The sequence below is a fragment of the Ambystoma mexicanum genome, chromosome 11 (genome assembly GCF_040938575.1).
Source record: "Ambystoma mexicanum isolate Mex_15411 chromosome 11, UKY_AmexF1_1, whole genome shotgun sequence".
Lineage (NCBI taxonomy): Eukaryota > Metazoa > Chordata > Amphibia > Caudata > Ambystomatidae > Ambystoma > Ambystoma mexicanum.
The window spans coordinates 1,367,689,820-1,367,706,168 of NC_090934.1; the positions used below are offsets into that span (position 1 = coordinate 1,367,689,820).

General features: G+C 46.4%; 1 protein-coding gene across 1 annotated transcript in view; it reads left to right on the plus strand.

The window, feature by feature from the left end:
* Nucleotides 1-1,505: 1,505 nt before the first annotated feature.
* Nucleotides 1,506-16,349, plus strand: part of SQOR (sulfide quinone oxidoreductase) — a 329,005-nt gene continuing 314,161 nt past the window's right edge. The window contains exon 1 of the mRNA XM_069624949.1: nucleotides 1,506-1,577. The gene's annotated coding sequence lies outside the window, so the exon portion shown is untranslated. The remainder of the gene's footprint in view (nucleotides 1,578-16,349) is intronic.

Genomic DNA, 16,349 nt, shown 5'->3' on the forward strand with positions numbered 1-16,349 from the left:
TGGTAACTGCGTCAGACGGCCGAGCCTCGGTCATCCGGAACCTTAGCTTCTTCAAGAAGCTGAGGGAGCCCAGGGCTGAGGTGCCGGTGGACCAGGACTGTGTGGACATACCCAACAAGGTCGGGGGTGTGGAGCCCCTCCCTCGATCCCCTGAGAGGATGCCAGCTGACAGTGTGACCCCCAACCCTAAGGCGAGCAGGAGGGACACCCTGAGGAGAGGGCGAGGGAAACCTGCTTGTTTCAGTGACTTTGTGTTGGACTCATGATGGAGCTCGACAAGGAGGTACCTGCTAAGTGGGGGGATGGCTGTGAATAAAGGGGCTCATTGGGGAGTTTAGCTGTTAAGAGTGTTGTAGATGGTTATTGTAGTTAAGCAGTGTGTTATGTTATTGTTTATTATCCACATGAAAAAGGAGGAGTGTGGTGCTGCCCCTTTAAGGGAATAGCACGCGGCGGCGTGACACTGCATGCCACTGCGTGCCCTATTAATAAAGAGGGCGTTCCCGGCCGCGGCATTTGCGACCGCGGAGCCAGAGCATGTTACTTCGCCTCCGTGTGCGTTCCTGGAGTGGTGGGAGACCCGGGGCTCACAGAGCACTACAGTGGGGGCCAGGGATTCCCCCACCAACATACAACACCCAGTATCCTGACAGAATTACCAGCGCGTTACCTGGGGACTTGTAATGAGCCCCATTACCTCTATGATGGCTTTGAAAAAGCACTGGCAGGCTCTTCGAATGTAACGTTAGATGGCAAAGATTGATTAAAAGTAGTTCAGAGTTCCCCGGAGGAGGTGTTTTGGGTGGGCAGGGGCAGTAACTGCGTGGGAATGTCCATAGGGATTAGCATGGCTATGTGCAGTCAATGGGTGGGCAAATAACCAAACAACACCTGACCTGCAGGCTGTGTCGCCTTCCTCGTGTCAGATTCCTCGCTAGCTGTTCTCTAATACAATAGCTGTGGCTTTTAGGGTGCCCCAAGAGGCACCTAACTGCTCAAACTCAAAAGGAGCCATCTTGAATTGCTCATCATTGATTGTGGCAGAACAACGTCCTGAACATATGAAACATGTCTGTGATTGCTGATCATCTGTGAGAAGCGTCCGTTCCTCCAAACATGCAACTCCTGCGACCTAAAGAGCAAGCATAATGACCCCATACCCCGGCCTTTACCTCGCACTTTCCTTTCCTCTGTTTCATGCCCAGTCAAGGCCAGCACTTTTTTTTTCTTCAATCCTCGATGGCTATGTTTGTAGGATGCACTTGGGAGAAGTAGGGGTGAGTGGGAAACTATCTGTGCCTGAAATCATCCCTGAGACTTGGTCAAACTCTGGGAGGCTGACTATGCACGCTGGTGTCTAGCACGGTCAAGGTGTCTGTCACTGAGACGCTTCGGCAAACCCCACTGCGCCCGCCCATCCACCGCCCACACCCACGAGCCCGTCCCTCGAAAGTGCGCCAATCGCAAGCCGTGTTTCGGAAAATGACAAGCAGCTCGTCCAGTAAGGGCCGCATGAAGCGGACTAGGGCTGCACTACTTCACACTGACTGGGAGCGGATGTCGGCGGGCCCTGGGAGGTAAGAGCGTGCAGTGCATGCCTGATACTCTTCAGGGGGGTGACCGGGGTCACACAGTAGAACTGCCGTCAGGCGCGGAACGCCATTGAGCAGGCCCGGCCTCAAGCCCCCTTCCCCCACCCCTCTCTAATTTGAGCTGAGAGGCGGGGCTTTTTGTTTATCAGAGAAGCGTTTCCTAAAACCAGCGGCTTTAAAGTGTTACTGTGTTGGTGCAGAAACATTTATTTGCACAAATGCGGCAACACTTTGAAGCTGCCAGTTTCAGGAAAGGCTTCCATTGCTGCACTGCCTCATAAAAATAAAATGCGCGCACCAGCCACCTCCCCACTGGTGCAAGCAGTGCTTTAAGTGGGGAAAGAAATTGAGGGGGGCCCTTATTTGGGGCCGTGGCTTGCCTGATGGGCATGGTCCAAGACTTCATCGGCGTGGCCTAAAGAACAACATATAAAAATGCACAGGGGTGGTCGTCCTACATAACTAAGTGCATGTCACAACACCGTCTGCTTGGCACAACCAAAGTGTGTGATCCTGGGCAAATCATTTAATTACACCGTGTCCTATCTGCCCCTCTGTAGGTGATTCTGAGTCACTTAAGCTTATGTTAATATATCATGCTATTAAATAAAAAAGATTGACTATAGAGTTGCTCCATATATAATAATAGTGCGATTTAGGGCCACTTAAATCCTGCTCATGCTCTGGTAAACGAGAACAAGTGAATCGGCTCTAAAAAGTGTTGCCACAAGTTTAAAGCACAATAGACGATTCGATCATTATGGAGGGTTACAGATGCCGGAGGGCAATTGGGGGAGCCTCCCAATTGATCAAGCAAAATGTGACCCAAGAGAAACTGGGCTATTATACTTTGATAAAAACCCAAAGACTAGTGGTATGTAAGATAATGGCCAAGAGAGTGCTGTGTTTCATTGAGGGGGTGAAATATTGTAATGGAAGGTTGCAACATGTGGAGGTGCCCAAAGTGGATGCTTCTTTCCATGACCACTGCACATTGTAAAGGGAAGAGTAAATGGATGTGCAAAGGGCAGGACATTACTTAAATAGCCTTCCACTCCTACAGGCTCAGAAATAGAAGCCCCTATAACCAAAAATAAAGTGATTGCAGCCCCGTGTTCCTTTGCTAATAATTCAGGGCTAACCCATGATGGCTTTATACTTTTAGAAGACCTTCATGTAAATGTTGGTGCCACTACTAGCACAAGTTTATAATAGCTACTTGGATACAGAAGCGGTAACGAAAATGGGTATCCACGTGGCGATCGGCACACAAGGTAGTGTTATATGCAAACAATGCCTTCTCTTTGATTCAAGAAACGCCAGCCACTTTAGCTGAAACTATAAAAGAAGATGGGACAATTTCTGCTGGAATGAATCCTACAGATGTAACTAACACAAGTCAAACGAACAATTTACTTACAACCGGGCCCCGAACTCTGTAAAATACTTGGGGATTAACGTCAATAAAACTACTGATCTGACACAGTCCGGCAGTAACCGTACCGGAAATTCCGGCAGGTTACCGCTGGACTCGTATTACCATTCCGCCTCCGTGATTGCCGGAATCACCAGGGCATTACAACCCCGGTGACCCGGTAATTCCGGAGGCAGAATTCTGTTAATCCCCATAGGACTCCATGGGAATCCCCATAGGACTCCATGGGGAAGTGGAAACACCGGCACCATGCTGTAATGGTGCCGGTGTCTCCATGTCCGCCTGCAGGTGGGTGGTGTTAAACCCGCCAAGTCAGACCTGGCAGCAGTGACACCTCCTGCCTGCAGGACTCTTAATCAGCCAGTCCAGGAAGAACGGTGGCGGCGGTTTTACCACCACCGTTCTTTCCGGACTGGCAGGGTTGTAATGAGGCCCATAGTCCCGGTTTTTGAGGAACTAGAATATGAGAAATCCTGCTCCTCAATAGGTTAACATGTATCAAGATGAACTGTGCCTTGTTTACTGAATATGCTGCAAGCCTACCTATGTTTACCCCAAACATATAACAACAATTTCGAAAAGGGTTAGTCATTTTGTGTGAAAACCACCCTGCGTGCACAAATGTGTAGCGTGAAAGAAAAAAGGCGACCTACCAGCTCCAGGCTTCATTTGGGTACGGTGTGTCTGTGCAACACAGTTGAAAGCCATAAAAGAATGGGCAGATTAAAAGTCAGCTCGCTGAACATAGCAAGATTTCGAATGAGATCGTTTGAGGAAGCAGAACGTGCATAAACTAGCGTTACAAATCCCCCCGAAATACCGAGTCATGATTTGGCCACGCTTCTCGCTTCTATGTGGATAATAATGTTGACCAGTATTGCTGAGCAGTTTGCATCCCATCTCATTTTTTAAAAAAACTCCCCCTTGGGTACCATTTAAACAGGGTGATTTCTGTTTGCCATAAGCAACGTTTTCTTTTTTACCTGAACCACCCCTGGCACAGCTCGTGCAGCTCCTCTGAAAGCAGTTGGGTGGCTGCATCGTGTGTGATAGTTTCAATGTTAATAGGGGTATTTATTTATTCATGCAATGTTTGGCGGATACCTGTATATTTATTTATTTATGCAATGTTTGTCGGAATCCGGGTCCATATATCTGACAAACATTGCATAAATAAATAAACCGGGTCGTGGCTGAGGACTGTAACTTCCTCTGGTGACCCATTGCGCGGGGTCCCCAGGGGAAGTTACAGTGTGCTCGTGGGTGTCGCCTTCTTTCCCCCCCCCCCTGTTGACTGGCCGGATCCCGAGATCCAGCTACACATCTGGTGCCAGATCTCGGATCAGGCGAGAGCCGGCCCAATCGGCAGCGCTGCATGTGACTGATAAAGAATTCGGCAGCAGCGAATCTGAGAGTACAAAAAAAGTTTGCCTACCTCAAATTATTGATTAGACATGTGATTTAGCCGCTTTCCTGACGCTTCTGAAAATGCTGGCCAGTGAAAAACCTTAAGTAAATACAGCAACCTGCGGAAATTGTGTACTCACTATAAATGTGTATTTGTGTTGATACCGCGGGTCTAGTGGGATACTTAGCTTATGTCTGTGTTAAAAAAAAAGTTTCACAATGACTAATTTGTACTGAAATACATTTTTATTTAGCGCACACTTGGTAGTTTTCCAATTAACTTGTTTTCGCAATAGTGCGCTTACCGACGCTCTGCTTCCTACAGCTGGCAAGGTGCCCCATTGAACACATGCTGTACGTGTTTCAATCTTTTCTTAGCGGTAAAATGTTGCACAATGCTGTCGGAGCAGCCTCCAGGGTATCCGGTACAGATTGTGAAAAACGCCACACACCACAACTGAAAAAAACAGCTCGGGCTTGGTGCGCTGGAGAGCAGATTAGATCACTGAGCCAGAGGCGTCTTTGTCCGTCAGACAAACTGGGAGCTCGGTGATCTGAGCAGATCAGACCACCAAGCTCCTAGGTTCACCTAGGACTGCAACTTCCTCTTGTGACCCGTGAGGGTCAAGAGAGGAAGCTACAGTTGTGGGACGCTGTGTGCTTTCTGCAGTTGACTGACTGGAGTGCCAGCCAGCCACAACATAGCGCAAACTTTGAGCAAGATCATGGCGGCAGGCAGCGGGCTTATCTCCGGTCGCGACTGCGGCTGTAGTGGGATAGTGCCCTTCTGTGGTTTCCTGGGTCTGGCAGGGCCCCGACTCAGCTCCACTTTAGTTTGCTTGCACCCAGTGCTATAACAACATGTGTTCTTTCACATGATCCGAGGGGAGATTGCTGATGTGCACACTTGCTTCTTGTTAGGCAGAGAGGCGTGGGACCCCTTTTCTGAAACTAGCAGTGTGAAAGGGTGTTGCATGTTAGCTCATTATGTATGTATGCATGTGTGCAAGGGGTGTGTATGTTATGTATGTATGAATGTGTGTGTGAATGAGTGCATGATGTATGGGGGCGGGGTGTGCATGTAAATGAGCGTGTGTGTGGTCAATGGGATGTTTACATGAGGGAGTGAATGTGTAATTCTGTGTCTGTGTGGAAATATAGGTGCGGTCATATCTGTAATGCTGGACGGGGGAGCTGATTCTGGTGGGTAGAGGGTGAGAGTTGGGGTGTGTGGTGGTTGGTAGGAGAGGGATAGGCGGGGAAAGGGGGATAGGATATATGGGCTCCCCGCCAGACAACCCTTGGGGTAGAACAGAGGGTCGGATTCTCTAAGTTTTCAGTTACTCTAAAGTGACCCCGTTCATAACCAGTTAGCCCCTCTCCCCTACTACCCCCGAAATGTAGGTTTCGTTGCACTCCTGACTGCTGTGCATGTCTGATTAAGTGCAGGGTGAATGTGCACAGATTAAGTGCTATTTCTGTAGTGGCATGCAGGAGCTTGCACAATTCATAGCCAAGTGAATGGGAACCGTGCTTGCCACGCAGGGGGGTGGGGCGGTCGGACGTCTCCTTTGAAGCGTCCTCGTCTGCTGAAGTTCGGTGGAAAGCAGGAGTGTTGTCTGACCTGAAGGGGGCGCATTCGTCTCCGGTGGTTTGCAGGGCGTGGTATCTGGTTCACTGGCCTGCTCCTGTCTGGGTGTGGCTAGATATTACAAAACAAAGTTCCCAAGATATGGGAACTCCCATCCCATACACACTCTCAGAGGCCGAAATCAGCCAAACTATAATCTAATATAGTCTTACAATACGTGCAATCGGGAAATTACAAATTAATTTAAGTTATGTCAGTATTCAAAACCAATGTTCTTCAAAGAAGTGAATCTTAAAAATGTTCTCTGACGAACATTGGTTTTGAATACTGACATGGCTTGAATTAATGTGGAATTTCTCTATTGAACATATTTGAAGACTATAGTGGATGATTGGCCGATTTCGGCCCCCGAGAGTGTGCACTTTGGGTTGGTATCGTATGATTCATATTTTCAGATTGGTGTGCGTTGTATGTGGATGTCTTGTGAGTGTCTTGTCATCTGTGGAATGTGATAGATGGAATGTGCCCTGGCTGTAGCATTCCACCCAGCAATGCTGGGGGCAGTCACCTGGGTGGTGGGCACCAGTGGGCCTCATACTCTTACTGGGAGATGTAACTAACACAGGACTTACATGGTGGACTTACCTGTGGCTCCAGCGAGCCTTCCTTACTAAACAGGGGCATTTATGTATGAACAGTGCCTACAGGGTGGAGGTGTTACATTTCTTCTGGTGGCACTCATATTGCGGAGGACTACAGGGCTGCTGCATTTTTAGTTTTGGCTATGTGGCGCTTTATAAACCGAAACTGTTAGACTACAGATGGGGAGAAATTGTATATGAGGAGGGATAAAAAGATTGTGGGTGTTGTTTGGTTATTTACTCACACATTGACTGCCCATGGCCATGCTAATCCCTATGGTCATTCCCACCCAGATCCTGCCCCTCCCCACTCAAGACACCTCCCCATGGGATTTCTTTGAGCTCACTTTATTCAAGCCTTACCATCAAACGTTGCAGTCAAAGTGCCTGCGAGTGTTTTTCAAAACAGTCTTCTGAGGGTTAATTACTTAATTGGAGCTGTTATTGGTGTAATAAGTATCTTGAGCAGGTCTGCCTTCAGCCACTCGATGTATAAGCACTATTTGTGTTCTTCACTTAAGTCCTGTTAAAAACAAGCATGGGCAAAGCCAACAGTTTTGGCTTGTGCATAAGTATTAGGCATTTTCCAGGCACTGCTATTAGTATGGCTGATATTTCCAGATTATCCTGCCACCATGCTGATAGTTTAGCAAAATTGTGATCTTTTTGTTTTTTTGGGACAGAGGTGCAGCTTTTAATGCAGCCTCTGCAGTGCAGTGCACGACAGCTGTGAGCTCTGTACCTGCCCCGGGAGAGCAGGAGCTGTGCACCAGGATACTGGTGCAGTCGAGCACAGGTGCACACTATTCTTTTTGCATGGAGTTTGATCAGATGAGGTTCTGGTTAACAGATCACCTTTCCTTGCAGAGATGGTCAACCTGCATGAATTTTCTGTTAAATAAAACACATTTTAAAGCCAGAGCTTCCCTACCCTTACCAGACTAGACAGCAATACTTCAAAAGGCTCTTGCACAAGTTAAAACAAACAAAGAATTGCATGTAGTACAACATTGAACTTGTATAATGCCACATAACGATGCTGCGCTGTTTAAGAACGTCACATTTACGTGCGGAAGAGAGCAGGAATATACACGCACTAGACGGGTGGATTTGTAATTCCCACTGCTCTTTTACAGAGACCACAGCTACAAGATAATGTCTTTTCTTGCTTGTCAAAACCAGCAGGGACTTGTTCTCGCTGGCTATCAACTATTTGGACTGTGCAGTTGGTGATGTGGCTTCACACCCACATTTTATGGCTCCAGCTGACAAAGTGCTTTTTTTTGTTGTTTACATTATTGGTCGGCGGATGTGTACTCTGGAGAAACACCTGTTGATCTCGGTTAATAGAAATTGTAACTTCCTGTAACATATTTCGGCATAATAAAGTAACTTTCCAGAAACACGCATCTAAATTTGTAAAATACTAACATTCTTCTTATCCTCTAGACTATTCACTGAAATAAAAGCACTACTTGGAAGCAATTTATTAACAATTGTGATGCATTTTCTATGGGGAGCAATCGCACCAATAGAAAATAATTACTTCTCAAAATTCTGAACTTGTCACAAAGTTAATTTGTAGAAGTGTAATTTTGCCTTGACAATGCTCTTCGTTTTTTTTAAAATGCTGGAACAGAAATGTACCTTCTTCCAAATTGTGTGCAGTTTCAGATCAGACCTACCCTTTTTGACCAAATGCTGTTTAAACAGGAGTGTCATCGAGGTGGGTTTTGCCCCCTTTACACTTATTTTAAACCCATGTAGAGTCGTGTTGGGGTGGTCGATAAAGATCCCCATGAGAGAGAGGATTTCACGTTGCGCACGCCATATTGGTGACTGGGGGAACAGCGATATTGATGCAATGTTGCAATTTCACATGTATTTAATATAGTTAATAAGAATGAGAGATGTTACTTTTAGTGTTACTTTGTGCTTAAGTTGATATATTTTAGATCTGCATGCACATAGTAAGATAAATGACAAAACTGTTGATGCAAGTATAAAAGGCGTAAGTATGGTGTTTCATGTAGTGCCTAGACACCGGGGAACAAGGAGCTCCAAATGCACATGCGGGAAAGATTTGTCATGAACTCACTGTGAAGAGGACACAGTTGTCTTGAACATACGTACATGGGGGTCTTGAGGGATACTTGTTTGCAGTACATGGTGAATATTTAAAATCTGTATGCCGTGAACTCTCTCTCATACCATATTGGTGACTGGGGGAACAGCGATATTGATGCAATGTTGCAATTTCACATGTATTTAATATAGTTAATAAGAATGAGAGATGTTACTTTTAGTGTTACTTTGTGCTTAAGTTGATATATTTTAGATCTGCATGCACATAGTAAGATAAATGACAAAACTGTTGATGCAAGTATAAAAGGCGTAAGTATGGTGTTTCATGTAGTGCCTAGACACCGGGGAACAAGGAGCTCCAAATGCACATGCGGGAAAGATTTGTCATGAACTCACTGTGAAGAGGACACAGTTGTCTTGAACATACGTACATGGGGGTCTTGAGGGATACTTGTTTGCAGTACATGGTGAATATTTAAAATCTGTATGCCGTGAACTCTCTCTCATAGTTTGAGTGGGCTCTGAAATCTGCGTTGGCGAGATGAACTCTGTGTGACTGGGAAACTGGTTTAGCAAGGTTGGAGGCAGCAGAAGGTCAATGAGCAGTTGAGATAATATCAGTTGGCCAGTTGAGTGTTTTTACAACTTGTCACAATTGCAGAAAGGAGATGCAATCTTTTTAAGTGCTTGTTATTCATTGTACAGGGGAGTCCGGCCATCTGTTTGTGACTGAGTAATAAACCTGGAGTGAAGGGACACCTACGGGTATAGTGGCAAATACTTTATGGTTTTCGATTATTTTCTTAGGTTGTGTCCGGAAGCCATGCGTGTTGAATTGGTAGTCGTTTAGATCAGCGTGAAACAAGGATGCCAGCAGGTCTGGGCGGATGAGATACTTACCGCCAGTTCAAAGGGAACTTGTTTATTTTCCCCCCTCCTCATATTATTTGAAGTGTTCTTGCAAACCATGTGCGCCATGTCCGGGTTAGAAGGTCCCAGGCAAGCTGGAACTTGTAATGAATTATGTTTTTGTTTAAATGTGTAACTATGTGATGATGTCATAACCTACCACAGAAAACTCCGGAAAAGGGGTGTGCTGTGAATATGAGCTGATGATGGTAGCTAAATAAATGTGACCCATGAGAATGTTTGAATTGGAGAAGATTGGATTTCCTTTGTATAGGTTTAACCAATCATGTTTGGGAAGGATGACTTGTAGTACAATATGTGGGAGTGTTTAACTGTTGCCAAATGCATAAAATGTGTAAGCTTGTGTGGTTCAGAGAGACTTGGGTTAGTTTTTACTCTACAGCATCATCTATTCCCTCCCAGCCGTTCGTACAGTCAACCTGCTTTCTTGACAAACATGCACTTGCTTCTTAAGTGGCAGACCTATTTTGGGTTAAGGTGATAAGAGGCCCATCCGCACAGTTTGTTCAACAAAGTCTGTTTTGTCAGTCAAAGCATGCCCGTCTCCGGAAATAAAATCATTGCTTGCTCTCCAGGTGGTATAATTCCTACTGTGACCACCTTTATAAAGCAATCCAGTGGCTGACAGTTATGACCCTTTTGCAGCTGTAAAATATCAGAGGAAAGTTGAACAGTTAATGTGAAATGGCATTTTTTTTAATGTAGTGCATTGTTTGCAATTAAGGTGTACCCTCAAGTTTCAGTATCAGATTCTTAGCCATTCGCCTGCTGTAATGCAACTGAGACTCTAGATTCAGAGGGCACTAAAGCTAACACAAGAATGTTACCAAAGACCATGTAAACCTTCCTCCTACGAATAAATTGTAAAAAGTACAATTTGGCTCGAAGTTTGCTTTCCTTGCCATTTTTATTGGTAGATTATTTGGAAATATAAAAGTGTGTCCCTCCCTAGGATTCAGTGGTGTCCTTGGGTATTTTATCAGGGTACTCTGAGAAAATCAAAACACCATACCAGTGTTATTCCAGCGTAATGTTTTACTGCAGCTGCATGCATTCAACTGTTGAAAGTGGCATGCCTGTTTATGTAGTTAATGGGGCCGTTTGAACTGGCATGATAACTTGGAATTCCACCACAAACTTCCAACAAATGGGCCTATGCGCCTTTGTGCTTTGACTGATTCCAATCTGCGAGGGTGTAACAATCTTTTACAGGCAATTCTGTTTGAGAGGGGAAATCTGCTAATCCTTACCCAACCGCTCATGCATGCAGTGCTCCATGCTAAACATTATAGTACATGCATTTGCTGACACCTCCAGCTGTTTGCCTGCAGTGTCATACGACAGGTTAAAAGTCACATATGCATTTCTGATAGCTGCAGGGACAGAATGCAAATACACCTCAATCAAAATATGTTTGCGAGGCTGACTCAGTCTGGTGGCACTTTGCACTTCATATATAAGTTATGCTTGGTTGTGGCGAGGTAGCTGCTCGTTTCACACAATTATACAGCCCCAGCTATTGAATCTACTAAATTAGCCATACTTTGCATCTAGCCAAATTGTGTAAGTTGGCCATATGTCACAACTAGCCTAATTGTGTAAATTGGCCATAATGCACATCTAGCTTGGTTGTGTGGGTTGGTCATACTTTGTATCTAGCCTAATAGTGTCAGTCCGACATTTTGCATCTGGCCTAATTGTGAATGGAAGCACCCTGCCACTCCTTGGTAAAACCTACCACCCTCTTGCAGCCAGCCATCCAGGTGCTTCCTCTTCTGCCTCCAACCCCAGCTCGCCCAAGCTTTCTGCACTTCTCCTTCGAGAAGCCTCCTCCTCCTATCTCCCTTCCCGACACACCCTCCACCACAGTTTGAAACTTCCTTCACCACCCCTGGCAACCCACCCCTAGCACATGAACAATCCAGCGAACACTGTGCACTATGCGCGACCACTCTCCAAACCACTACTCATATGTTGATTGTTTCTGCTTTATAGGCACTGTGCACCTTTGAATCTTGGTGCCCTGTCAAGTATTGTTCCTACTTTGATTGTTTCTGCATCTTTAGGCCCTCTGCAGCCTTTGAATCTAGGGGTTAAAACTGTTGCTATCGACTCTGCTTCCATATTTTAGGCCCTGTGCACCTTGTGAATCTAGGTGTTCAAACTGTTGCTATTCTTTTCTGCTTCCGTGGCTCAGGCCTGTGCTCCTTTTGAATCTAGGTGTTTTTTCAAATGGTTGGTATCTTCTGTGGTGTTTTTTCATAATTGTTACTAAACGGACTGTCTGCATTTTAGGCCCTGTGCACCTTGTGAATGTAGTTTTTTTTTCTTCTCCAAAACTTCCTAACTTGACTGCTTTCTGTGTTTCAGGCCTGTGCACCTTTTGAACCTAGATGCTTTTTCAACATTACAAAATGCAGTACGGCCAATTATAAGATACATTCCCATTTAAAAAAAAAAATTAAAAAAAATCTCACCATTTCTTCAGATTGGGCTAACATGAAGTCATGTGGCTGTTTCGCTCCTCCCCTCTCAAAACAACACCTGCACCCAATGCAAGTGGAACCAAAGCTATTGAGGTGCGTCCCATCTACACTACCAGAAGTCTTACGTTTTCCTTCAAATCCCTTTTACATCGGATCGTCCTTCCTCTGCACAGTCCAGTTTAATAACCCCTGTTTAGCCATCAGCTCCTTCCAATCAACTTCCGTCCAGTCCCTCATCCAGCTGGGCACTCCCCAAAGGTATAAACCTGGTCTGGAATTCACCCCCACGCCCCCATTCCATCGCCATATTCCCACCCCTACCATGTATGGCCGCCGTAATCCTTTCCATCACGTGTATATATATTCTTCCCCGTGTTTATCCATTCCTTATTATTCGGGAGATACACCCTCTTCCAATGTGTTTCCATACATGCTCCTGCTGCTTGTAGCAGGAAATGTGGAGGATGCGGCAAGCTGCCATACTCCCCTTTCTCACCTTCTAACCCAAATAGGACCAAAGCAGAGCCTTTGTTCTGGAGACTCCTTCCAACTCCTTAATCCAGCCAAACACATCATCCCAATACATTTGGACTTTTGTGCATACCCGCCACACGTGCCAATAGTCCCCCCCCCCTTTCCCTGCATTCATGGCAGCAGTAAGGGCTCACCTCCGGGAACATCTTGGAAAGGCGCACTTGGGTCATACTGTCATCTGTGGAGTAGTTTAATCATGTGCAGTGTGTACTGGGATGCGTTTGAGACTCTGTATGCCCTTCAGCACATTTTGCACCGTAGCGTTTCACCCATCTCCACACCTAGATCACCTAGCCAGTTGGCCCTTAGCTTCTCTGTGTTCCCCCTCTCAGCCTCCACCAGTCCCGTATAGGGAGGAGATCAACCCCCTCATGTCTTGTCTTGAGTCAAGTACTTTTTCGAAGCGGGTCAGCTCGCTCTGTACTAATTCCCTCCAATGCCCAGCCGTAACTATCCCTTCAACTGAAGGAACGATAATACTGACACTTTCCCAATGCTCAGTGCCTACTAAAAGTCTACCAGCGAGATAAACTGACCGTCTTTCCATAACTGTCCTACCCTTTCCAGCCCTGCCTCAAACCATGATTGAAATCTTTCAAAATTTGGGATCTGCTCCCTGATCCCTGGGGCCCAGAGATGGCTCAAGGGAGAGGGCCAACTTGTCACGCCCTTCATCTCTGATCCCTGTCACTGAGTACACGAAATAACTCCCAAGATGGGGTGCTCCCTTATCCTTCTCGGGAACAACTCCCTCGGTGCCGATATCCACTCCCCCACTGTAGCCGGCTGAAGATGGAAATTGTCCAGCCCTACCCATTGGCGGTCCCTCTGGTCCCTCAGGTGTGGTATCAGGACCCTAAGTTGTGTTGCTTTATAATATACTTAAATATCTGGGAACCCTACTCTGCCCCTTTCCTTTGGAAGTACTAGGGTTTCATAAGCCACTGTGAGAAACCTGAAGGTGTCTCACACTCTGGTCCCCGGGGATCTGTCATGCAGGTGTCCAGAACATGGCCATCGCTATTGTACCCAGTTCCTGGGGGTGGACCAGTGCGGGAGGATCATCTGGATGGGGGGGGGGGGTCTTCGGGGAGTGGAAGTAGGAGACCGAAGGGTGAGATGCGGTATCACCTTCCTTGTAACACCTTTTCCTGACGCTACCAGGTAGGATATTTAGAAACTCTACCCCCTCCCCCTTTTCTGACACAAACACTTTCTCACATCGTGAAAGACAACGCACTAACACCAGAGCCGTTTACCTGGCATGTCCCAACACAAGTGCCAGGCAGAGTCAGGCAGTTGCCGATAACTACACACACCTGACTGCCCTTTCCCTTTCCCACAGGGATAAAAGGCGGAGCACGAGAGCACACTTTAAGCAAGGCCGAACACATGAGGAAGCAGCCATTCCGGGACGGCAGTTCAAACGGAAGAGAAAGACGGTGGGACCTGAAAGGATGACCAGGAGGGAATTGCCCTTGCCTTTTTCAACCCAGATCCACGAAGCCTCAGAGAAAGGGAGCATAAGACTGGCAATCGCAGCTAGTGAATGGTGTGACGAATGTCAGTAGTACATGGGACCCTCCCGCACTGATTGGCAGGGCGGGGAGAAGCGGTTGCGATCATGGTACCACCGTCCTTGACTCCAGCAGCAAAAGAGAAGCCAGCAAGTTCAGCACAGCCGGTGGGTCGGAGGAATAGTGGAGCAGACTGTTAGGCTCAAGGTTGCAGCGGCGACATTGTAAATGAAGAAAAGAAGATAATAGAGGTCTTAGTAAGTGAAATTGGTACCAGAAACAGAGTGGTCCAGCACCATGTGGGTGCTCATTCGAAGGCTCTGGCTGGTACCCCTCTCCTGAACTAACAGAATGAATGGAACTAGGTTGAATTGAAACTACAGGTACCAAGCGGTCTTATGGGAGGCTGTCGTGAAATGTCAAAATGGTCATATGAGGGTCAAGTCAAATCCATCGTACAGTCGAAAGTCTGACATGTTGTGGAAAATAAACTGTATGATAAGGGCAAATGTGAACCCGACTGAGGGATGCTTGCGAATTGGGGTTAATAGTGACACTGCCAGGAACGACGACAAGCGTGAACCCGACTGAGGGATGTCCACAGTGAAGTTGTTGGTCTGAGCCTGTCTGAGGGAGGCTATCGTTCAGCAAAGGATCGCAGCCCGGCTGAGGGGGATTCAAGGCTGAAGGATAATCACCCGACGTGAAGATGACCAGAATGAACTTTTTGTTTTGTTGTTTAAAGCATATCGGACCCTCTGAAGCAAGAGACTTTGCATGAACGAGACTTGGGCACAAAAGGCCCTGATATTGTGGAAAGGAACTGTAAGCTTGTGCCACAGAAACCCCAGAGTGTGCTGTGCTCAAGAGTTCCGCCTTGTCCCGTGCTAAAAACGTTGGGATGGGAGACGTCGGCCATAACATCCTAACTTATCATTTTGTGAACACTTCTTTCCTTACTTGTGAACATTATCCCACACTACTTTGTAGCATAGTGGTAAGGATAATAGTTTTTGTTTAGTATAGGCCCTTTTTAATTTAACTAGACTTCACTTGGACTGTATTATTTTTATTTGATGGTCGTAGCTTGCTCCCTCTTAGATTTAGGTTTAGATTATGTGTTTATCTCACCCATTTATAGTTTAATAAACACCCTTGAACTGTGATCACTTGTGTCTGTCTCATTGTGATACCATGCCTTCCTTACACCTCCCTGGCGTTCTTTCCCTCCCACAAGAATCTCAGAAGGCAACCCTTCACCTCGTGGAACATGAAGTCTGGCATTTGAATTGGAAGCATCTGGAAGAAATAAAGAATCCTGGGGAGGAAGTTCATTTTTATGGCGTTCAGTCGACCCAACCACGAGATTGTCAATTTTCCCCATTTCTTCAAATCTTTGAATAACTTTTGTAAGAGGGGTGAATAGTTTGCCTCAAATAGGTCTCCCATTTTCTTGTTAGGTTTATGCCCAGATACCGTAACTGATACCCCCCTGCCCCTGACCTGCATCCCCAGCGTGGCTAGTTCCCGCAGCTCTTTGTCCCCGATTCTCTCCAGCGGGAATAGGATGGACTTCCCTTTGTTGATTTTAAAACCAGAGAGCGCTCTGTAGTGTTCCATAATTTCAACTACCTGCTGGAACAGATGACATTGAGTTTCTAAGGTGTAGCAAAACATCATCTGCATATAGCTCCAATTTGTATTCCAACCCCCACACAGGAATGCCTGTCACTTGAGGATCCTCTGGCAACCTCTGGGCTAGAGGCTCCGTTGAAAGAGCAAAAAGTAATGGCGAGACGGGACAGCCCTGACTTGTACCTCTATCCAGCCCAAACCACTGTGAGAACGTTCTATTCACGGCCATGCAGGCCTTTGGATCACAGTACAGCACCATAATACTGCAGCACAACTTAACCCCTAAACCAAATTTTACTAAAACTGCCTCTAGAAACTGCCAATCCACTCTGTCAACTGTCTTTTCTGCATCTACAGAGAGAAGCGTAGGACCCCCCCCCCTCTACCACAGGCCTCTTCAGCTACTATAGGGATTTCTGCATCGTATCTGCTGCTTGTCTCCCCCTGTATGAAACCAACCTGGTCGGGGTGGACCAGCCGTGGCATGTGCAAATCG